Here is a 22,972-nt window from a genome sequence, read left to right as displayed (position 1 = left end):
CTCACCGCTCCTCTCACCGCTCCTCTCACCACTGCTCTCACCACTGCTCTCACCGCCCCTCTCACCGCCGCTCTCACCGCTACTCTCACCGCTCCTCTCACCGCTCCTCTCACCGCTCCTCTCACCGCTCCTCTCACCGCTGCTCTCACCGCTGCTCTCACCGCTCCTCTCACCGCTCCTCTCACCGCTCCTCTCACCGCTCCTCTCACCGCTAGTCTCACCGGTCCTCTCACCGCTCCTCTCACCGCTGCTCTCACCGCTCCTCTCACCGCTCCTCTCACCGCTAGTGTCACCGGTCCTCTCACCGCTCCTCCCGCCGCTCCTCTCACCGCTCCTCTCACCGCTGCTCTCACCGCTGCTCTCACCGCTCCTCTCACCGCTGCTCTCGCCGCTGCTCTCGCCGCTGCTCTCGCCGCTCCTCTCGCCGCTCCTCTCGCCGCTCCTCTCACCGCTGCTCTCTCCGCTCCTCTCGCCGCTCCTCTCACTGCTCCTCTCATCGCTGCTCTCACCGCTGCTCTCACCGCTCCTCTCACCGCTGCTCTCACCGCTGCTCTCACCGCTGCTCTCACCGCTCCTCTCACCGCTCCTCTCACCGCTCCTCTCACCGCTCCTCCCACCGCTCCTCTCACCGCTCCTCTCACCGCTAGTCTCACCGGTCCTCTCACCGCTCCTCTCACCGCTGCTCTCACCGCTCCTCTCACCGCTCCTCTCACCACTAGTGTCACCGGTCCTCTCACCGCTCCTCCCACCGCTCCTCTCACCGCTCCTCTCACCGCTGCTCTCACCGCTGCTCTCGCCGCTGCTCTCGCCGCTCCTCTCGCCGATGCTCTCGCCGCTGCTCTCGCCGCTGCTCTCGCCGCTCCTCTCGCCGCTCCTCTCGCCGCTGCTCTCTCCGCTCCTCTCGCCGCTCCTCTCGCCGCTCCTCTCGCCGCTCCTCTCACCGCTGCTCTCGCCGCTCCTCTCACCGCTGCTCTCACCGCTGCTCTCACCGCTGCTCTCACCGCTGCTCTCACCGCTGCTCTCACCGCTGCTCTCACCGCTCCTCTCACCTCTGCTCTCACCGCTCCTCTCACCGCTCCTCTCACCGCTGCTCTCACCGCTCCTCTCACCACTGCTCTCACCGCTCCTCTCACCGCTGCTCTCACCGCTCCTCTCACCGCTCCTCTCACCGCTCCTCTCGCCGCTCCCCTCACCGCTCCTCTCACCGCTGCTCTCACCGCTCCTCTCACCGCTGCTCTCACCGCTCCGCTCACCGCTCCTCTCACCGCTCCTCCCACCGCTCCTCTCGCCGCTGCTCTCGCCGCTGCTCTCGCCGCTCCTCTCGCCGCTCCTCTCGCCGCTGCTCTCGCCGCTCCTCTCGCCGCTGCTCTCGCCGCTGCTTTCCCCGCTGCTCTCGCCGCAGCTCTCGCCGCTGCTCTCGCCGCTCCTCTCGCCGCTCCTCTCGCCGCTCCTCTCGCCGCTGCTCTCGCCGCTGCTCTCGCCGCTGCTCTCGCCGCTCCTCTCGCCGCTCCTCTCGCCGCTCCTCTCCCCGCTCCACTCACCGCTCCTCTCACCGCTGCTCTCACCGCTCCTCTCACCGCTGCTCTCACCGCTCCTCTCACCGCTCCTCTCACCGCTCCTCTCACCGCTCCTCTCACCGCTGCTCTCACCGCTGCTCTCACCGCTCCTCTCACCGCTGCTCTCACCGCTCCTCTCACCGCTCCTCTCACCGCACCTCTCACCGCTCCTCTCACCGCTCCTCTCACCGCTGCTCTCACCGCTCCTCTCACCGCTCCTCTCACCGCTCCTCTCACCGCTGCTCTCACCGCTCCTCTCACCGCTGCTCTCACCGCTCCTCTCACCGCTGCTCTCACCGCTCCTCTCACCGCTGCTCTCACCGCTCCTCTCACCGCTGCTCTCCCCGCTGCTCTCGCCGCTCCTCTCGCCGCTCCTCTCGCCGCTCCTCTCGCCGCTCCTCTCGCCGCTCCTCTCGCCGCTGCTCTCGCCGCTCCGCTCACCGCTGCTCTCGCCGCTGCTCTCGCCGCTCCTCTCGCCGCTCCTCTCGACGCTCCTCTCGCCGCTAGTCTCACCGCTCCTCTCACCGCTCCTCTCACCGCTCCTCTCACCACTGCTCTCACCGCTCCTCTCTCCGCTCCTCTCACCACTGCTCTCACCGCTCCTCGCACCGCTCCTCTCACCACTGCTCTCACCACTGCTCTCACCGCCCCTCTCACCGCCCCTCTCACCGCCGCTCTCACCGCTACTCTCACCGCTCCTCTCACCGCTCCTCTCACCGCTCCTCTCACCGCTCCTCTCACCGCTGCTCTCACCGCTGCTCTCACCGCTCCTCTCACCGCTCCTCTCACCGCTCCTCTCACCGCTCCTCTCACCGCTAGTCTCACCGGTCCTCTCACCGCTCCTCTCACCGCTGCTCTCACCGCTCCTCTCACCGCTCCTCTCACCGCTAGTGTCACCGGTCCTCTCACCGCTCCTCCCGCCGCTCCTCTCACTGCTCCTCTCACCGCTGCTCTCACCGCTGCTCTCACCGCTCCTCTCACCGCTGCTCTCGCCGCTGCTCTGTCCGCTGCTCTCGCCGCTCCTCTCGCCGCTCCTCTCGCCGCTCCTCTCACCGCTGCTCTCTCCGCTCCTCTCGCCGCTCCTCTCACTGCTCCTCTCATCGCTGCTCTCACCGCTGCTCTCACCGCTCCTCTCACCGCTGCTCTCACCGCTGCTCTCACCGCTGCTCTCACCGCTCCTCTCACCGCTCCTCTCACCGCTCCTCCCACCGCTCCTCTCACCGCTCCTCTCACCGCTAGTCTCACCGGTCCTCTCACCGCTCCTCTCACCGCTGCTCTCACCGCTCCTCTCACCGCTCCTCTCACCGCTAGTGTCACCGGTCCTCTCACCGCTCCTCCCACCGCTCCTCTCACCGCTCCTCTCACCGCTGCTCTCACCGCTGCTCTCGCTGCTGCTCTCGCCGCTCCTCTCGCCGCTGCTCTCGCCGCTGCTCTCGCCGCTGCTCTCGCCGCTCCTCTCGCCGCTCCTCTCACCGCTGCTCTCTCCGCTCCTCTCGCCGCTCCTCTCACCGCTCCTCTCGCCGCTCCTCTCACCGCTGCTCTCACCGCTCCTCTCACCGCTGCTCTCACCGCTGCTCTCACCGCTGCTCTCACCGCTCCTCTCACCGCTGCTCTCACCGCTGCTCTCACCGCTGCTCTCACCGCTCCTCTCACCGCTCCTCTCACCGCTCCTCTCACCGCTCCTCTCACCGCTGCTCTCACCGCTCCTCTCACCACTGCTCTCACCGCTGCTCTCACCGCTCCTCTAACCGCTCCTCTCACCGCTGCTCTCGCCGCTCCCCTCACCGCTCCTCTCACCGCTGCTCTCACCGCTCCTCTCACCGCTGCTCTCACCGCTCCTCTCACCGCTCCTCTCGCCGCTCCTCCCGCCGCTCCTCTCGCCGCTGCTCTCGCCGCTGCTCTCGCCGCTCCTCTCGCCGCTCCTCTCGCCGCTGCTCTCGCCGCTCCTCTCGCCGCTGCTCTCGCCGCTGCTCTCGCCGCTGCTCTCCCCGCTGCTCTCGCCGCAGCTCTCGCCGCTGCTCTCGCCGCTCCTCTCGCCGCTCCTCTCGCCGCTCCTCTCGCCGCTGCTCTCACCGCTCCTCTCACCGCTGCTCTCACCGCTCCTCTCACCGCTCCTCTCACCGCACCTCTCACCGCTCCTCTCACCGCTCCTCTCACCGCTCCTCTCACCGCTGCTCTCACCGCTGCTCTCACCGCTGCTCTCACCGCTCCTCTCACCGCTCCTCCCACCGCTCCTCTCGCCGCTCCTCTCACCGCTAGTCTCACCGGTCCTCTCACCGCTCCTCTCACCGCTGCTCTCACCGCTCCTCTCACCGCTCCTCTCACCGCTAGTGTCACCGGTCCTCTCACCGCTCCTCCCACCGCTCCTCTCACCGCTCCTCTCACCGCTGCTCTCACCGCTGCTCTCGCCGCTGCTCTCGCCGCTCCTCTCGCCGCTGCTCTCGCCGCTGCTCTCGCCGCTCCTCTCGCCGCTCCTCTCGCCGCTGCTCTCTCCGCTCCTCTCGCCGCTCCTCTCACCGCTCCTCTCACCGCTCCTCTCACCGCTGCTCTCACCGCTCCTCTCACCGCTGCTCTCACTGCTGCTCTCACCGCTGCTCTCACCTCTCCTCTCACCGCTGCTCTCACCGCTGCTCTCACCGCTGCTCTCACCGCTCCTCTCACCGCTGCTCTCACCGCTCCTCTCACCGCTCCTCTCACCGCTGCTCTCACCGCTCCTCTCACCGCTGCTCTCACCGCTCCTCTCACCGCTGCTCTCACCGCTCCTCTCACCGCTCCTCTCACTGCTCCTCTCGCCGCTCCCCTCACCGCTCCTCTCACCGCTGCTCTCACCGCTCCTCTCACCGCTGCTCTCACCGCTCCTCTCACCGCTCCTCTCACCGCTCCTCCCACCGCTCCTCTCACCGCTGCTCTCACCGCTCCTCTCACCGCTCCTCTCACCGCTCCTCCCACCGCTCCTCTCGCCGCTGCTCTCGCCGCTGCTCTCGCCGCTCCTCTCGCCGCTCCTCTCGCCGCTGCTCTCGCCGCTCCTCTCGCCGCTGCTCTCGCCGCTGCTCTCGCCGCTGCTCTCCCCGCTGCTCTCGCCGCAGCTCTCGCCGCTGCTCTCGCCGCTCCTCTCGCCGCTCCTCTCGCCGCTCCTCTCGCCGCTGCTCTCACCGCTCCTCTCACCGCTGCTCTCACCGCTCCTCTCACCGCTCCTCTCACCGCACCTCTCACCGCTCCTCTCACCGCTCCTCTCACCGCTCCTCTCACCGCTGCTCTCACCGCTGCTCTCACCGCTGCTCTCACCGCTCCTCTCACCGCTCCTCCCACCGCTCCTCTCGCCGCTCCTCTCACCGCTAGTCTCACCGGTCCTCTCACCGCTCCTCTCACCGCTGCTCTCACCGCTCCTCTCACCGCTCCTCTCACCGCTAGTGTCACCGGTCCTCTCACCGCACCTCCCACCGCTCCTCTCACCGCTCCTCTCACCGCTGCTCTCACCGCTGCTCTCGCCGCTGCTCTCGCCGCTCCTCTCGCCGCTGCTCTCGCCGCTGCTCTCGCCGCTCCTCTCGCCGCTCCTCTCGCCGCTGCTCTCTCCACTCCTCTCGCCGCTCCTCTCACCGCTCCTCTCACCGCTCCTCTCACCGCTGCTCTCACCGCTCCTCTCACCGCTGCTCTCACTGCTGCTCTCACCGCTGCTCTCACCTCTCCTCTCACCGCTGCTCTCACCGCTGCTCTCACCGCTGCTCTCACCGCTCCTCTCACCGCTGCTCTCACCGCTCCTCTCACCGCTCCTCTCACCGCTGCTCTCACCGCTCCTCTCACCGCTGCTCTCACCGCTCCTCTCACCGCTGCTCTCACCGCTCCTCTCACCGCTCCTCTCACTGCTCCTCTCGCCGCTCCCCTCACCGCTCCTCTCACCGCTGCTCTCACCGCTCCTCTCACCGCTGCTCTCACCGCTCCTCTCACCGCTCCTCTCACCGCTCCTCCCACCGCTCCTCTCACCGCTGCTCTCACCGCTGCTCTCGCCGCTCCTCTCGCCGCTCCTCTCACTGCTCCTCTCATCGCTGCTCTCACCGCTGCTCTCACCGCTCCTCTCACCGCTGCTCTCACCTCTGCTCTCACCGCTGCTCTCACCGCTCCTCTCACCGCTCCTCTCACCGCTCCTCTCACCGCTCCTCCCACCGCTCCTCTCACCGCTCCTCTCACCGCTAGTCTCACCGGTCCTCTCACCGCTCCTCTCACCGCTGCTCTCACCGCTCCTCTCACCGCTCCTCTCACCGCTAGTGTCACCGGTCCTCTCACCGCTCCTCCCACCGCTCCTCTCACCGCTCCTCTCACCGCTGCTCTCACCGCTGCTCTCGCCGCTGCTCTCGCCGCTCCTCTCGCCGCTGCTCTCGCCGCTGCTCTCGCCGCTGCTCTCGCCGCTCCTCTCGCCGCTCCTCTCCCCCCTGCTCTCTCCGCTCCTCTCGCCGCTCCTCTCACCGCTCCTCTCGCCGCTCCTCTCACCGCTGCTCTCACCGCTCCTCTCACCGCTGCTCTCACCGCTGCTCTCACCGCTGCTCTCACCGCTCCTCTCACCGCTGCTCTCACCGCTGCTCTCATCGCTGCTCTCACCGCTCCTCTCACCGCTCCTCTCACCGCTCCTCTCACCGCTCCTCTCACCGCTGCTCTCACCGCTCCTCTCACCACTGCTCTCACCGCTGCTCTCACCGCTCCTCTCACCGCTCCTCTCACCGCTGCTCTCACCGCTCCTCTCACCACTGCTCTCACCGCTCCTCTCACCGCTGCTCTCACCGCTCCTCTCACCGCTCCTCTCACCGCTCCTCTCGCCGCTCCCCTCACCGCTCCTCTCACCGCTGCTCTCACCGCTCCTCTCACCGCTGCTCTCACCGCTCCGCTCACCGCTCCTCTCACCGCTCCTCCCACCGCTCCTCTCGCCGCTGCTCTCGCCGCTGCTCTCGCCGCTCCTCTCGCCGCTCCTCTCGCCGCTGCTCTCGCCGCTCCTCTCGCCGCTGCTCTCGCCGCTGCTTTCCCCGCTGCTCTCGCCGCAGCTCTCGCCGCTCCTCTCGCCGCTCCTCTCGCCGCTCCTCTCGCCGCTCCTCTCGCCGCTGCTCTCGCCGCTGCTCTCGCCGCTGCTCTCGCCGCTCCTCTCGCCGCTCCTCTCGCCGCTCCTCTCCCCGCTCCACTCACCGCTCCTCTCACCGCTGCTCTCACCGCTCCTCTCACCGCTGCTCTCACCGCTCCTCTCACCGCTCCTCTCACCGCTCCTCTCACCGCTCCTCTCACCGCTGCTCTCACCGCTGCTCTCACCGCTCCTCTCACCGCTGCTCTCACCGCTCCTCTCACCGCTCCTCTCACCGCACCTCTCACCGCTCCTCTCACCGCTCCTCTCACCGCTGCTCTCACCGCTCCTCTCACCGCTCCTCTCACCGCTCCTCTCACCGCTGCTCTCACCGCTCCTCTCACCGCTGCTCTCACCGCTCCTCTCACCGCTGCTCTCACCGCTCCTCTCACCGCTGCTCTCACCGCTCCTCTCACCGCTGCTCTCCCCGCTGCTCTCGCCGCTCCTCTCGCCGCTCCTCTCGCCGCTCCTCTCGCCGCTCCTCTCGCCGCTCCTCTCGCCGCTGCTCTCGCCGCTCCGCTCACCGCTGCTCTCGCCGCTGCTCTCGCCGCTCCTCTCGCCGCTCCTCTCGACGCTCCTCTCACCGCTAGTCTCACCGCTCCTCTCACCGCTCCTCTCACCGCTCCTCTCACCACTGCTCTCACCGCTCCTCTCTCCGCTCCTCTCACCACTGCTCTCACCGCTCCTCGCACCGCTCCTCTCACCACTGCTCTCACCACTGCTCTCACCGCCCCTCTCACCGCCCCTCTCACCGCCGCTCTCACCGCTACTCTCACCGCTCCTCTCACCGCTCCTCTCACCGCTCCTCTCACCGCTCCTCTCACCGCTGCTCTCACCGCTGCTCTCACCGCTCCTCTCACCGCTCCTCTCACCGCTCCTCTCACCGCTCCTCTCACCGCTAGTCTCACCGGTCCTCTCACCGCTCCTCTCACCGCTGCTCTCACCGCTCCTCTCACCGCTCCTCTCACCGCTAGTGTCACCGGTCCTCTCACCGCTCCTCCCGCCGCTCCTCTCACTGCTCCTCTCACCGCTGCTCTCACCGCTGCTCTCACCGCTCCTCTCACCGCTGCTCTCGCCGCTGCTCTGTCCGCTGCTCTCGCCGCTCCTCTCGCCGCTCCTCTCGCCGCTCCTCTCACCGCTGCTCTCTCCGCTCCTCTCGCCGCTCCTCTCACTGCTCCTCTCATCGCTGCTCTCACCGCTGCTCTCACCGCTCCTCTCACCGCTGCTCTCACCGCTGCTCTCACCGCTGCTCTCACCGCTCCTCTCACCGCTCCTCTCACCGCTCCTCCCACCGCTCCTCTCACCGCTCCTCTCACCGCTAGTCTCACCGGTCCTCTCACCGCTCCTCTCACCGCTGCTCTCACCGCTCCTCTCACCGCTCCTCTCACCGCTAGTGTCACCGGTCCTCTCACCGCTCCTCCCACCGCTCCTCTCACCGCTCCTCTCACCGCTGCTCTCACCGCTGCTCTCGCTGCTGCTCTCGCCGCTCCTCTCGCCGCTGCTCTCGCCGCTGCTCTCGCCGCTGCTCTCGCCGCTCCTCTCGCCGCTCCTCTCACCGCTGCTCTCTCCGCTCCTCTCGCCGCTCCTCTCACCGCTCCTCTCGCCGCTCCTCTCACCGCTGCTCTCACCGCTCCTCTCACCGCTGCTCTCACCGCTGCTCTCACCGCTGCTCTCACCGCTCCTCTCACCGCTGCTCTCACCGCTGCTCTCACCGCTGCTCTCACCGCTCCTCTCACCGCTCCTCTCACCGCTCCTCTCACCGCTCCTCTCACCGCTGCTCTCACCGCTCCTCTCACCACTGCTCTCACCGCTGCTCTCACCGCTCCTCTCACCGCTCCTCTCACCGCTGCTCTCGCCGCTCCCCTCACCGCTCCTCTCACCGCTGCTCTCACCGCTCCTCTCACCGCTGCTCTCACCGCTCCTCTCACCGCTCCTCTCACCGCTCCTCCCGCCGCTCCTCTCGCCGCTGCTCTCGCCGCTGCTCTCGCCGCTCCTCTCGCCGCTCCTCTCGCCGCTGCTCTCGCCGCTCCTCTCGCCGCTGCTCTCGCCGCTGCTCTCGCCGCTGCTCTCCCCGCTGCTCTCGCCGCAGCTCTCGCCGCTGCTCTCGCCGCTCCTCTCGCCGCTCCTCTCGCCGCTCCTCTCGCCGCTGCTCTCACCGCTCCTCTCACCGCTGCTCTCACCGCTCCTCTCACCGCTCCTCTCACCGCACCTCTCACCGCTCCTCTCACCGCTCCTCTCACCGCTCCTCTCACCGCTGCTCTCACCGCTGCTCTCACCGCTGCTCTCACCGCTCCTCTCACCGCTCCTCCCACCGCTCCTCTCGCCGCTCCTCTCACCGCTAGTCTCACCGGTCCTCTCACCGCTCCTCTCACCGCTGCTCTCACCGCTCCTCTCACCGCTCCTCTCACCGCTAGTGTCACCGGTCCTCTCACCGCTCCTCCCACCGCTCCTCTCACCGCTCCTCTCACCGCTGCTCTCACCGCTGCTCTCGCCGCTGCTCTCGCCGCTCCTCTCGCCGCTGCTCTCGCCGCTGCTCTCGCCGCTCCTCTCGCCGCTCCTCTCGCCGCTGCTCTCTCCGCTCCTCTCGCCGCTCCTCTCACCGCTCCTCTCACCGCTCCTCTCACCGCTGCTCTCACCGCTCCTCTCACCGCTGCTCTCACTGCTGCTCTCACCGCTGCTCTCACCTCTCCTCTCACCGCTGCTCTCACCGCTGCTCTCACCGCTGCTCTCACCGCTCCTCTCACCGCTGCTCTCACCGCTCCTCTCACCGCTCCTCTCACCGCTGCTCTCACCGCTCCTCTCACCGCTGCTCTCACCGCTCCTCTCACCGCTGCTCTCACCGCTCCTCTCACCGCTCCTCTCACTGCTCCTCTCGCCGCTCCCCTCACCGCTCCTCTCACCGCTGCTCTCACCGCTCCTCTCACCGCTGCTCTCACCGCTCCTCTCACCGCTCCTCTCACCGCTCCTCCCACCGCTCCTCTCACCGCTGCTCTCACCGCTCCTCTCACCGCTCCTCTCACCGCTCCTCCCACCGCTCCTCTCGCCGCTGCTCTCGCCGCTGCTCTCGCCGCTCCTCTCGCCGCTCCTCTCGCCGCTGCTCTCGCCGCTCCTCTCGCCGCTGCTCTCGCCGCTGCTCTCGCCGCTGCTCTCCCCGCTGCTCTCGCCGCAGCTCTCGCCGCTGCTCTCGCCGCTCCTCTCGCCGCTCCTCTCGCCGCTCCTCTCGCCGCTGCTCTCGCCGCTCCTCTCACCGCTGCTCTCACCGCTCCTCTCACCGCTCCTCTCACCGCACCTCTCACCGCTCCTCTCACCGCTCCTCTCACCGCTCCTCTCACCGCTGCTCTCACCGCTGCTCTCACCGCTGCTCTCACCGCTCCTCTCACCGCTCCTCCCACCGCTCCTCTCGCCGCTCCTCTCACCGCTAGTCTCACCGGTCCTCTCACCGCTCCTCTCACCGCTGCTCTCACCGCTCCTCTCACCGCTCCTCTCACCGCTAGTGTCACCGGTCCTCTCACCGCACCTCCCACCGCTCCTCTCACCGCTCCTCTCACCGCTGCTCTCACCGCTGCTCTCGCCGCTGCTCTCGCCGCTCCTCTCGCCGCTGCTCTCGCCGCTGCTCTCGCCGCTCCTCTCGCCGCTCCTCTCGCCGCTGCTCTCTCCGCTCCTCTCGCCGCTCCTCTCACCGCTCCTCTCACCGCTCCTCTCACCGCTGCTCTCACCGCTCCTCTCACCGCTGCTCTCACTGCTGCTCTCACCGCTGCTCTCACCTCTCCTCTCACCGCTGCTCTCACCGCTGCTCTCACCGCTGCTCTCACCGCTCCTCTCACCGCTGCTCTCACCGCTCCTCTCACCGCTCCTCTCACCGCTGCTCTCACCGCTCCTCTCACCGCTGCTCTCACCGCTCCTCTCACCGCTGCTCTCACCGCTCCTCTCACCGCTCCTCTCACTGCTCCTCTCGCCGCTCCCCTCACCGCTCCTCTCACCGCTGCTCTCACCGCTCCTCTCACCGCTGCTCTCACCGCTCCTCTCACCGCTCCTCTCACCGCTCCTCCCACCGCTCCTCTCACCGCTGCTCTCACCGCTGCTCTCGCCGCTCCTCTCGCCGCTCCTCTCTCTGCTCCTCTCATCGCTGCTCTCACCGCTGCTCTCACCGCTCCTCTCACCGCTGCTCTCACCTCTGCTCTCACCGCTGCTCTCACCGCTCCTCTCACCGCTCCTCTCACCGCTCCTCTCACCGCTCCTCCCACCGCTCCTCTCACCGCTCCTCTCACCGCTAGTCTCACCGGTCCTCTCACCGCTCCTCTCACCGCTGCTCTCACCGCTCCTCTCACCGCTCCTCTCACCGCTAGTGTCACCGGTCCTCTCACCGCTCCTCCCACCGCTCCTCTCACCGCTCCTCTCACCGCTGCTCTCACCGCTGCTCTCGCCGCTGCTCTCGCCGCTCCTCTCGCCGCTGCTCTCGCCGCTGCTCTCGCCGCTGCTCTCGCCGCTCCTCTCGCCGCTCCTCTCCCCCCTGCTCTCTCCGCTCCTCTCGCCGCTCCTCTCACCGCTCCTCTCGCCGCTCCTCTCACCGCTGCTCTCACCGCTCCTCTCACCGCTGCTCTCACCGCTGCTCTCACCGCTGCTCTCACCGCTCCTCTCACCGCTGCTCTCACCGCTGCTCTCATCGCTGCTCTCACCGCTCCTCTCACCGCTCCTCTCACCGCTCCTCTCACCGCTCCTCTCACCGCTGCTCTCACCGCTCCTCTCACCACTGCTCTCACCGCTGCTCTCACCGCTCCTCTCACCGCTCCTCTCACCGCTGCTCTCGCCGCTCCCCTCACCGCTCCTCTCACCGCTGCTCTCACCGCTCCTCTCACCGCTGCTCTCACCGCTCCTCTCACCGCTCCTCTCACCGCTCCTCCCACCGCTCCTCTCGCCGCTGCTCTCGCCGCTGCTCTCGCCGCTCCTCTCGCCGCTCCTCTCGCCGCTGCTCTCGCCGCTCCTCTCGCCGCTGCTCTCGCCGCTGCTCTCGCCGCTGCTCTCCCCGCTGCTCTCGCCGCAGCTCTCGCCGCTGCTCTCGCCGCTCCTCTCGCCGCTCCTCTCGCCGCTCCTCTCGCCGCTGCTCTCCCCGCTCCTCTCTCCGCTGCTCTCACCGCTCCTCTCACCGCTCCTCTCACCGCACCTCTCACCGCTCCTCTCACCGCTCCTCTCACCGCTCCTCTCACCGCTGCTCTCACCGCTGCTCTCACCGCTGCTCTCACCGCTCCTCTCACCGCTCCTCTCACCGCTCCTCCCACCGCTCCTCTCGCCGCTCCTCTCACCGCTAGTCTCACCGGTCCTCTCACCGCTCCTCTCACCGCTGCTCTCACCGCTCCTCTCACCGCTCCTCTCACCGCTAGTGTCACCGGTCCTCTCATCGCTCCTCCCACCGCTCCTCTCACCGCTCCTCTCACCGCTGCTCTCACCGCTGCTCTCGCCGCTGCTCTCGCCGCTCATCTCGCCGCTGCTTTCGCCGCTGCTCTCGCCGCTCCTCTCGCCGCTCCTCTCGCCGCTGCTCTCTCCGCTCCTCTCGCCGCTCCTCTCACCGCTCCTCTCGCCGCTCCTCTCACCGCTGCTCTCACCGCTCCTCTCACCGCTGCTCTCACCGCTGCTCTCACCGCTGCTCTCACCTCTCCTCTCACCGCTGCTCTCACCGCTGCTCTCACCGCTGCTCTCACCGCTCCTCTCACCGCTGCTCTCACCGCTCCTCTCACTGCTCCTCTCACCGCTGCTCTCACCGCTCCTCTCACCGCTGCTCTCACCGCTCCTCTCACCGCTGCTCTCACCGCTCCTCTCACCGCTCCTCTCGCCGCTCCTCTCGCCGCTCCCCTCACCGCTCCTCTCACCGCTGCTCTCACCGCTCCTCTCACCGCTGCTCTCACCGCTCCTCTCACCGCTCCTCTCACCGCTCCTCCCACCGCTCCTCTCACCGCTGCTCTCGCCGCTGCTCTCGCCGCTCCTCTCGCCGCTCCTCTCGCCGCTCCTCTCGCCGCTGCTCTCGCCGCTCCTCTCGCCGCTGCTCTCGCCGCTGCTCTCGCCGCTGCTCTCCCCGCTGCTCTCGCCGCTGCTCTCGCCGCTCCTCTCGCCGCTCCTCTCGCCGCTCCTCTCGCCGCTGCTCTCGCCGCTGCTCTCGCCGCTGCTCTCGCCGCTCCTCTCGCCGCTCCTCTCGCCGCTCCTCTCTCCGCTGCTCTCTCCGCTCCTCTCGCCGCTCCTCTCGCCGCTCCTCTCGCCGCTCCTCTCACCGCTCCTCTCACCGCTGCTCTCACCGCTCCTCTCACCGCTCCTCTCACCGCTCCTCTCACCGCTCCACTCACCGCTCCTCTCACCGCTGCTCTCACCGCTCCTCTCACCGCTGCTCTCACCGCTCCTCTCACCGCTCCTCTCACCGCTCCTCTCACCGCTCCTCTCACCGCTGCTCTCACCGCTGCTCTCACCGCTCCTCTCACCGCTGCTCTCACCGCTCCTCTCACCGCTCCTCTCACCGCACCTCTCACCGCTCCTCTCACCGCTCCTCTCACCGCTCCTCTCACCGCTGCTCTCACCGCTCCTCTCACCGCTCCTCTCACCGCTCCTCTCACCGCTGCTCTCACCGCTCCTCTCACCGCTGCTCTCACCGCTGCTCTCACCGCTCCTCTCACCGCTGCTCTCACCGCTCCTCTCACCGCTGCTCTCACCGCTCCTCTCGCCGCTCCTCTCGCCGCTCCTCTCGCCGCTCCTCTCGCCGCTACTCTCGCCGCTGCTCTCGCCGCTCCTCTCACCGCTCCTCTCACCGCTGCTCTCACCGCTCCTCTCACCGCTGCTCTCACCGCTGCTCTCACCGCTCCTCTCACCGCTCCTCTCACCGCTGCTCTCGCCGCTCCCCTCACCGCTCCTCTCACCGCTGCTCTCACCGCTCCTCTCACCGCTGCTCTCACCGCTCCTCTCACCGCTCCTCTCACCGCTCCTCCCGCCGCTCCTCTCGCCGCTGCTCTCGCCGCTGCTCTCGCCGCTCCTCTCGCCGCTCCTCTCGCCGCTGCTCTCGCCGCTCCTCTCGCCGCTGCTCTCGCCGCTGCTCTCGCCGCTGCTCTCCCCGCTGCTCTCGCCGCAGCTCTCGCCGCTGCTCTCGCCGCTCCTCTCGCCGCTCCTCTCGCCGCTCCTCTCGCCGCTGCTCTCCCCGCTCCTCTCTCCGCTGCTCTCACCGCTCCTCTCACCGCTCCTCTCACCGCACCTCTCACCGCTCCTCTCACCGCTCCTCTCACCGCTGCTCTCACCGCTGCTCTCACCGCTGCTCTCACCGCTCCTCTCACCGCTCCTCTCACCGCTCCTCCCACCGCTCCTCTCGCCGCTGCTCTCGCCGCTGCTCTCACCGCTGCTCTCACCGCTGCTCTCGCCGCTCCTCTCACCGCTGCTCTCACCGCTGCTCTCACCGCTGCTCTCACCGCTCCTCTCACCGCTCCTCTCACCGCTCCTCTCACCGCTGCTCTCACCGCTCCGCTCACCGCTGCTCTCACCGCTCCTCTCACCGCTCCTCTCACCGCTCCTCTCACCGCTGCTCTCACCGCTGCTCTCACCGCTCCTCTCACCACTGCTCTCACCGCTGCTCTCACCGCTCCTCTCACCGCTCCTCTCACCGCTCCTCTCACCGCTAGTCTCACCGGTCCTCTCACCGCTCCTCTCAGCGCTGCTCTCACCGCTCCTCTCACCGCTCCTCTCACCGCTAGTGTCACCGGTCCTCTCACCGCTCCTCCCGCCGCTCCTCTCACCGCTCCTCTCACCGCTGCTCTCACCGCTGCTCTCACCGCTCCTCTCACCGCTGCTCTCGCCGCTGCTCTCGCCGCTGCTCTCGCCGCTGCTCTCGCCGCTCCTCTCGCCGCTCCTCTCGCCGCTCCTCTCACCGCTGCTCTCTCCGCTCCTCTCGCCGCTCCTCTCACCGCTCCTCTCATCGCTGCTCTCACCGCTGCTCTCACCGCTCCTCTCACCGCTGCTCTCACCGCTGCTCTCACCGCTGCTCTCACTGCTCCTCTCACCGCTCCTCTCACCGCTCCTCTCACCGCTCCTCTCACCGCTCCTCCCACCGCTCCTCTCACCGCTCCTCTCACCGCTAGTCTCACCGGTCCTCTCACCGCTCCTCTCACCACTAGTGTCACCGGTCCTCTCACCGCTCCTCCCACCGCTCCTCTCACCGCTCCTCTCACCGCTGCTCTCGCCGCTGCTCTCGCCGCTGCTCTCGCCGCTCCTCTCGCCGCTGCTCTCGCCGCTGCTCTCGCCGCTGCTCTCGCCGCTGCTCTCGCCGCTGCTCTCCCCGCTGCTCTCGCCGCAGCTCTCGCCGCTGCTCTCGCCGCTCCTCTCGCCGCTCCTCTCGCCGCTCCTCTCGCCGCGGCTCTCGCCGCTGCTCTCGCCGCTGCTCTCGCCGCTCCTCTCGCCGCTCCTCTCGCCGCTCCTCTCGCCGCTCCACTCGCCGCTCCTCTCACCGCTGCTCTCGCCGCTGCTCTGTCCGCTGCTCTCGCCGCTCCTCTCGCCGCTCCTCTCGCCGCTCCTCTCACCGCTGCTCTCTCCGCTCCTCTCGCCGCTCCTCTCACTGCTCCTCTCATCGCTGCTCTCACCGCTGCTCTCACCGCTGCTCTCACCGCTGCTCTCACCGCTCCTCTCACCGCTCCTCTCACCGCTCCTCTCACCGCTCCTCTCACCGCTCCTCCCACCGCTCCTCTCACCGCTCCTCTCACCGCTAGTCTCACCGGTCCTCTCACCGCTCCTCTCACCGCTGCTCTCACCGCTCCCCTCACCGCTCCTCTCACCGCTAGTGTCACCGGTCCTCTCACCGCTCCTCCCACCGCTCCTCTCACCGCTCCTCTCACCGCTGCTCTCACCGCTGCTCTCGCCGCTGCTCTCGCCGCTCCTCTCGCCGCTGCTCTCGCCGCTGCTCTCGCCGCTCCTCTCGCCGCTCCTCTCGCCGCTGCTCTCTCCGCTCCTCTCGCCGCTCCTCTCACCGCTCCTCTCGCCGCTCCTCTCACCGCTGCTCTCACCGCTCCACTCACCGCTGCTCTCACCGCTGCTCTCACCGCTGCTCTCACCGCTGCTCTCACCGCTGCTCTCACCGCTCCTCTCACCGCTGCTCTCACCGCTGCTCTCACCGCTGCTCTCACCGCTCCTCTGACCACTCCTCTCACCGCTCCTCTCACCGCTCCTCTCACCGCTGCTCTCACCGCTCCTCTCACCACTGCTCTCACCGCTCCTCTCACCGCTGCTCTCACCGCTCCTCTCACCGCTGCTCTCACCGCTCCTCTCACCGCTCCTCCCACCGCTCCTCTCACCGCTGCTCTCACCGCTGCTCTCGCCGCTCCTCTCGCCGCTCCTCTCGCCGCTCCTCTCGCCGCTCCTCTCGCCGCTGCTCTCGCCGCTCCTCTCGCCGCTGCTCTCGCCGCTGCTCTCGCCGCTGCTCTCCTCGCTGCTCTCGCCGCTGCTCTCGCCGCTCCTCTCGCCGCTCCTCTCGCCGCTCCTCGCGCCGCTGCTCTCGCCACTGCTCTCGCCGCTGCTCTCGCCGCTCCTCTCTCCGCTCCTCTCGCCGCTCCTCTCTCCGCTGCTCTCTCCGCTCCTCTCACCGCTCCTCTCGCCGCTCCTCTCGCCGCTGCTCTCGCCGCTCCTCTCGCCGCTCCTCTCACCGCTCCTCGCGCCGCTGCTCTCGCCACTGCTCTCGCCGCTGCTCTCGCCGCTCCTCTCGCCGCTCCTCTCGCCGCTGCTCTCGCCGCTGCTCTCGCCGCTGCTCTCGCCGCTGCTCTCGCCGCTCCTCTCGCCGCTCCTCTCGCCGCTCCTCTCACCGCTCCTCTCACCGCTCCTCTCACCGCTGCTCTCGCCGCTCCTCTCGCCGCTCCTCTCGCCGCTCCTCTCGCCGCTCCTCTCGCCGCTCCTCTCACCACTCCTCTCACCGCTGCTCTCACCGCTCCGCTCACCGCTGCTCTCGCCGCTGCTCTCGCCGCTCCTCTCGCCGCTCCTCTCGCCGCTCCTCTCACCGCTCCTCTCACCGCTAGTCTCACCGCTCCTCTCACCGCTCCTCTCACCACTGCTCTCACCGCTCCTCTCACCGCTCCTCTCACCGCTGCTCTCACCGCTGCTCTCACCTCTGCTCTCACCGCTCCTCTCACCGCTGCTCTCACCGCTGCTCTCACCTCTCCTCTCGCCGCTCCTCTCACCGCTCCTCTCGCCGCTCCTCTCGCCGCTCCTCTCACCGCTCCTCTCACCGCTGCTCTCGCCGCTCCTCTCGCCGCTCCTCTCACCGCTCCTCTCGCCGCTCCTCTCGCCGCTCCTCTCACCGCTAGTCTCGCCGCTCCTCTCGCCGCTCCTCTCACCGCTCCTCTCGCCGCTCCTCTCGCCGCTCCTCTCACCGCTAGTCTCGCCGCTCCTCTCACCGCTCCTCTCACCGCTCCTCTCACCGCTCCTCTCGCCGCTCCTCTCGCCGCTCCTCTCGCCGCTCCTCACGCCGCTCCTCTCGCCGCTCCTCTCACCGCTCCTCTCACCGCTGCTCTCACCACTCCTCTCACCACTGCTCTCACCGCTCCTCTCACCGCTGCGCTCACCGCTCCTCTCACCGCTCCTCTCACCGCTGCTCTCACCACTCCTCTCACCACTGCTCTCACAGCTCCTCTCACCGCTCCTCTCGCCGCTCCCCTCACCGCTCCTCTCACCGCTGCTCTCACCGCTCCTCTCACCGCTCCTCTCACCGCTCCTCCCACCGCTCCTCTCACCGCTGCTCTCACCGCTGCTCTCACCACTCCTCTCGCCGCTCCTCTCGCCGCTCCTCTCGCCGCTGCTCTCGCCGCTCCTCTCACCGCTCCTCTCACCGCTGCTCTCACCGCTGCTCTCACCACTGCTCTCACCGCTCCTCTCACCGCTGCTCTCACCGCTGCTCTCACCTCTCCTCTCACCGCTCCTCTCACCGCTCCTCTCACCGCTCCTCTCACCGCTCCTCTCGCCGCTCCTCTCGCCGCTCCTCTCACCGCTAGTCTCGCCGCTCCTCTCGCCGCTCCTCTCGCCGGTCCTCTCACCGCTCCTCTCACCGCTGCTCTCACCGCTCCTCTCACCGCTCCTCTCACCGCTCCTCTCACCGCTAGTCTCACCGCTCCTCTCACCGCTCCTCTCACCGCTCCTCTCACCGCTCCTCTCACCGCTCCTCTCTCCGCTCCACTCGCCGCTCCTCTCACCGCTCCTCTCACCGCTCCTCTCACCGCTCCTCTCACCGCTGCTCTCGCCGCTCCTCTCGCCGCTCCTCTCACCGCTCCTCTCACCGCTCCTCTCACCGCTCCTCTCGCCGCTGCTCTCGCCGCTCCACTCGCCGCTCCTCTCGCCGCTCCTCTCGCCGCTCCTCACGCCGCTCCTCTCGCCGCTCCTCTCGCCGCTCCTCTCGCCGCTGCTCTCGCCGCTCCTCTCACCGCTGCTCTCACCGCTCCTCTCACCGCTCCTCTCACCGCTCCTCTCACCGCTGCTCTCGCCACTGCTCTCGCCGCTCCTCTCGCCGCTCCTCTCGCCGCTCCTCTCGCCGCTCCTCTCACCGCTCCTCTCACCGCTCCTATCACCGCTGCTCTCACCGCTCCTCTCGCCGCTGCTCTCGCCGCTCCTCTCGCCGCTCCTCTCGCCGCTCCTCTCGCCGCTCCTCTCGCCGCTCCTCTCACCGCTCCTCTCACCGCTCCTCTCGCCGCTCCTCTCGCCGCTCCTCTCACCACTGCTCTCGCCGCTCCTCTCGCCGCTCCTCTCGCCGCTCCTCTCACCGCTCCTCTCACCGCTCCTCTCACCGCTCCTCTCACCGCTGCTGTCACCGCTCCGCTCACCGCTGCTCTCGCCGCTGCTCTCGCCGCTCCTCTCGCCGCTCCTCTCGCCGCTCCTCTCACCGCTCCTCTCACCGCTAGTCTCACCGCTCCTCTCACCGCTCCTCTCACCACTGCTCTCACCGCTCCTCTCACCGCTCCTCTCACCGCTGCTCTCACCGCTGCTCTCACCACTGCTCTCACCGCTCCTCTCACCGCTGCTCTCACCGCTGCTCTCACCTCTCCTCTCGCCGCTCCTCTCACCGCTCCTCTCACCGCTCCTCTCACCGCTCCTCTCGCCACTCCTCTCACCGCTCCTCTCGCCGCTCCTCTCGCCGCTCCTCTCGCCACTGCTCTCGCCGCTCCTCTCGCCGCTCCTCTCGCCGCTCCTCTCACCGCTGCTCTCTCCGCTCCTCTCACCGCTGCTCTCACCGCTCCTCTCACCGCTCCTCTCGCCGCTCCTCTCTCCGCTCCTCTCACCGCTGCTCTCACCGCTGCTCTCACCGCTCCTCTCACCGCTCCTCTCACCGCTCCTCTCACCGCTCCTCTCACCACTGCTCTCACCGCTCCTCTCACCGCTGCTCTCACCGCTGCTCTCGCCGCTCCTCTCGCCGCTCCTCTCACCGCTGCTCTCACCGCTGCTCCCACCGCTCCTCCCACCGCTGCTCTCACCGCTGCTCTCACCACTGCTCTCACCGCTCCTCTCACCGCTGCTCTCACCGCTGCTCCCACCGCTCCTCCCACCGCTGCTCTCACCGCTGCTCTCACCACTGCTCTCACCGCTCCTCTCACCGCTGCTCTCACCGCTGCTCTCACCACTGCTCTCACCGCTCCTCTCACCGCTCCTCTCACCGCTGCTCTCGCCGCTCCTCTCGCCGCTCCTCTCACCGCTGCTCTCACCGCTAGTGTCACCGGTCCTCTCACCGCTCCTCCCACCGCTCCTCTCACCGCTCCTCTCACCGCTGCTCTCACCGCTGCTCTCACCGCTGCTCTCACCGCTCCTCTCACCGCTCCTCTCGCCGCTCCTCTCGCCGCTGCTCTCGCCGCTGCTCTCGCCGCTGCTCTTGCCGCTCCTCTCGCCGCTCCTCTCGCCGCTCCTCTCACCGCTAGTCTCACCGCTCCTCTCACCGCTCCTCTCGCCGCTCCCCTCACATCTCCTCTCGTCGCTGCTCTCACCGCTGCTCTCACCGCTCCTCTCACCGCTGCTCTCACCGCTGCTCTCACCGCTGCTCTCACCGCTGCTCTCACCGCCCCTCTCACCGCTCCTCTCACCGCTGCTCTCACCGCTCCTCTCACCGCTCCTCTCACCGCTGCTCTCACCACTCCTCTCACCACTGCTCTCACCGCTCCTCTCACCGCTGCGCTCACCGCTCCTCTCACCACTCCTCTCACCACTGCTCTCACAGCTCCTCTCACCGCTCCTCTCGCCGCTCCCCTCACCGCTCCTCTCACCGCTGCTCTCACCGCTCCTCTCACCGCTCCTCTCACCGCTCCTCCCACCGCTCCTCTCACCGCTGCTCTCACCGCTGCTCTCACCACTCCTCTCGCCGCTCCTCTCGCCGCTCCTCTCACCGCTGCTCTCACCGCTCCTCTCACCGCTCCTCTCACCGCTGCTCTCACCGCTGCTCTCACCACTGCTCTCACCGCTCCTCTCACCGCTGCTCTCACCGCTCCTCTCGCCGCTGCTCTCGCCGCTCCTCTCGCCGCTCCTCTCACCGCTCCTCTCACCGCTCCTCTCACCGCTCCTCTCGCCGCTGCTCTCGCCGCTCCTCTCGCCGCTCCTCTCGCCGCTCCTCTCGCCGCTCCTCACGCCGCTCCTCTCGCCGCTCCTCTCGCCGCTCCTCTCGCCGCTCCTCTCGCCGCTCCTCACGCCGCTCCTCTCGCCGCTCCTCTCGCCGCTCCTCTCGCCGCTGCTCTCGCCGCTCCTCTCACCGCTGCTCTCGCCGCTCCTCTCACCGCTCCTCTCACCGCTCCTCTCACCGCTGCTCTCACCACTGCTCTCGCCGCTCCTCTCGCCACTCCTCTCGCCGCTCCTCTCGCCGCTCCTCTCGCCGCTCCTCTCGCCGCTGCTCTCGCCGCTCCTCTCACCGCTGCTCTCACCGCTCCTCTCACCGCTCCTCTCACCGCTCCTCTCACCGCTGCTCTCACCACTGCTCTCGCCGCTCCTCTCGCCGCTCCTCTCGCCGCTCCTCTCGCCGCTCCTCTCGCCGCTCCTCTCGCCACTGCTCTCGCCGCTCCTCTCGCCGCTGCTCTCGCAGCTCCTCTCGCCGCTCCTCTCGCCGCTCCTCTCACCGCTCCTCTCCCTGCTAGTCTCACCGCTGCTCTCACCGCTCCTCTCACCGCTCCTCTCACCGCTGCTCTCACCGCTGCTCTCACCACTGCTCTCACCGCTCCTCTCACCGCTGCTCTCACCGCTCCTCTCGCCGCTGCTCTCGCCGCTCCTCTCGCCGCTCCTCTCACCGCTCCTCTCACCGCTCCTCTCGCCGCTCCTCTCGCCGCTGCTCTCGCCGCTCCTCTCGCCGCTCCTCTCGCCGCTCCTCTCGCCGCTCCTCACGCCGCTCCTCTCGCCGCTCCTCTCGCCGCTCCTCTCGCCGCTCCTCTCGCCGCTCCTCACGCCGCTCCTCTCGCCGCTCCTCTCGCCGCTCCTCTCGCCGCTGCTCTCGCCGCTCCTCTCACCGCTGCTCTCGCCGCTCCTCTCACCGCTCCTCTCACCGCTCCTCTCACCGCTGCTCTCACCACTGCTCTCGCCGCTCCTCTCGCCGCTCCTCTCGCCGCTCCTCTCGCCGCTCCTCTCGCCGCTCCTCTCGCCGCTCCTCTCGCCGCTCCTCTCTCCGCTCCTCTCACCGCTGCTCTCAACGCTGCTCTCACCGCTCCTCTCACCGCTCCTCTCACCGCTCCTCTCACCGCTCCTCTCACCACTGCTCTCACCGCTCCTCTCACCGCTGCTCTCACCGCTGCTCTCGCCGCTCCTCTCGCCGCTCCTCTCACCGCTGCTCTCACCGCTGCTCCCACCGCTCCTCCCACCGCTGCTCTCACCGCTGCTCTCACCACTGCTCTCACCGCTCCTCTCACCGCTGCTCTCACCGCTGCTCCCACCGCTCCTCCCACCGCTGCTCTCACCGCTGCTCTCACCGCTGCTCTCACCGCTCCTCTCACCGCTGCTCTCACCGCTGCTCTCACCACTGCTCTCACCGCTCCTCTCACCGCTCCTCTCACCGCTGCTCTCGCCGCTCCTCTCGCCGCTCCTCTCACCGCTGCTCTCACCGCTAGTGTCACCGGTCCTCTCACCGCTCCTCCCACCACTCCTCTCGCCGCTCCTCTCGCCGCTCCTCTCGCCGCTCCTCTCGCCGCTGCTCTCGCCGCTCCTCTCACCGCTGCTCTCACCGCTCCTCTCACCGCTCCTCTCACCGCTCCTCTCACCGCTGCTCTCACCACTGCTCTCGCCGCTCCTCTCGCCGCTCCTCTCGCCGCTCCTCTCGCCGCTCCTCTCGCCGCTCCTCTCGCCACTGCTCTCGCCGCTCCTCTCGCCGCTGCTCTCGCAGCTCCTCTCGCCGCTCCTCTCGCCGCTCCTCTCACCGCTCCTCTCCCTGCTAGTCTCACCGCTGCTCTCACCGCTCCTCTCACCGCTCCTCTCACCGCTGCTCTCACCGCTGCTCTCACCACTGCTCTCACCGCTCCTCTCACCGCTGCTCTCACCGCTCCTCTCGCCGCTGCTCTCGCCGCTCCTCTCGCCGCTCCTCTCACCGCTCCTCTCGCCGCTCCTCTCGCCGCTCCTCTCGCCGCTGCTCTCGCCGCTCCTCTCGCCGCTCCTCTCGCCGCTCCTCTCGCCGCTCCTCACGCCGCTCCTCTCGCCGCTCCTCTCGCCGCTCCTCTCGCCGCTCCTCACGCCGCTCCTCTCGCCGCTCCTCTCGCCGCTCCTCTCGCCGCTGCTCTCGCCGCTCCTCTCACCGCTGCTCTCACCGCTCCTCTCACCGCTCCTCTCACCGCTCCTCTCACCGCTGCTCTCACCACTGCTCTCGCCGCTCCTCTCGCCGCTCCTCTCGCCGCTCCTCTCGCCGCTCCTCTCGCCGCTCCTCTCACCGCTCCTCTCGCCGCTCCTCTCTCCGCTCCTCTCACCGCTGCTCTCACCGCTGCTCTCACCGCTCCTCTCACCGCTCCTCTCACCGCTCCTCTCACCGCTCCTCTCACCACTGCTCTCACCGCTCCTCTCACCGCTGCTCTCACCGCTGCTCTCGCCGCTCCTCTCGCCGCTCCTCTCACCGCTGCTCTCACCGCTGCTCCCACCGCTCCTCCCACCGCTGCTCTCACCGCTGCTCTCACCACTGCTCTCACCGCTCCTCTCACCGCTGCTCTCACCGCTGCTCCCACCGCTCCTCCCACCGCTGCTCTCACCGCTGCTCTCACCGCTGCTCTCACCGCTCCTCTCACCGCTGCTCTCACCGCTGCTCTCACCACTGCTCTCACCGCTCCTCTCACCGCTCCTCTCACCGCTGCTCTCGCCGCTCCTCTCGCCGCTCCTCTCA

The sequence above is a fragment of the Somniosus microcephalus genome, chromosome 4 (genome assembly GCF_052327205.1).
Source record: "Somniosus microcephalus isolate GS21.2 chromosome 4, FLI_Smic_1.0, whole genome shotgun sequence".
NCBI lineage: Eukaryota > Metazoa > Chordata > Chondrichthyes > Squaliformes > Somniosidae > Somniosus > Somniosus microcephalus.
The sequence above is the reverse complement of the archived record's forward strand: the minus strand, read 5'-3'. Positions refer to the sequence as shown.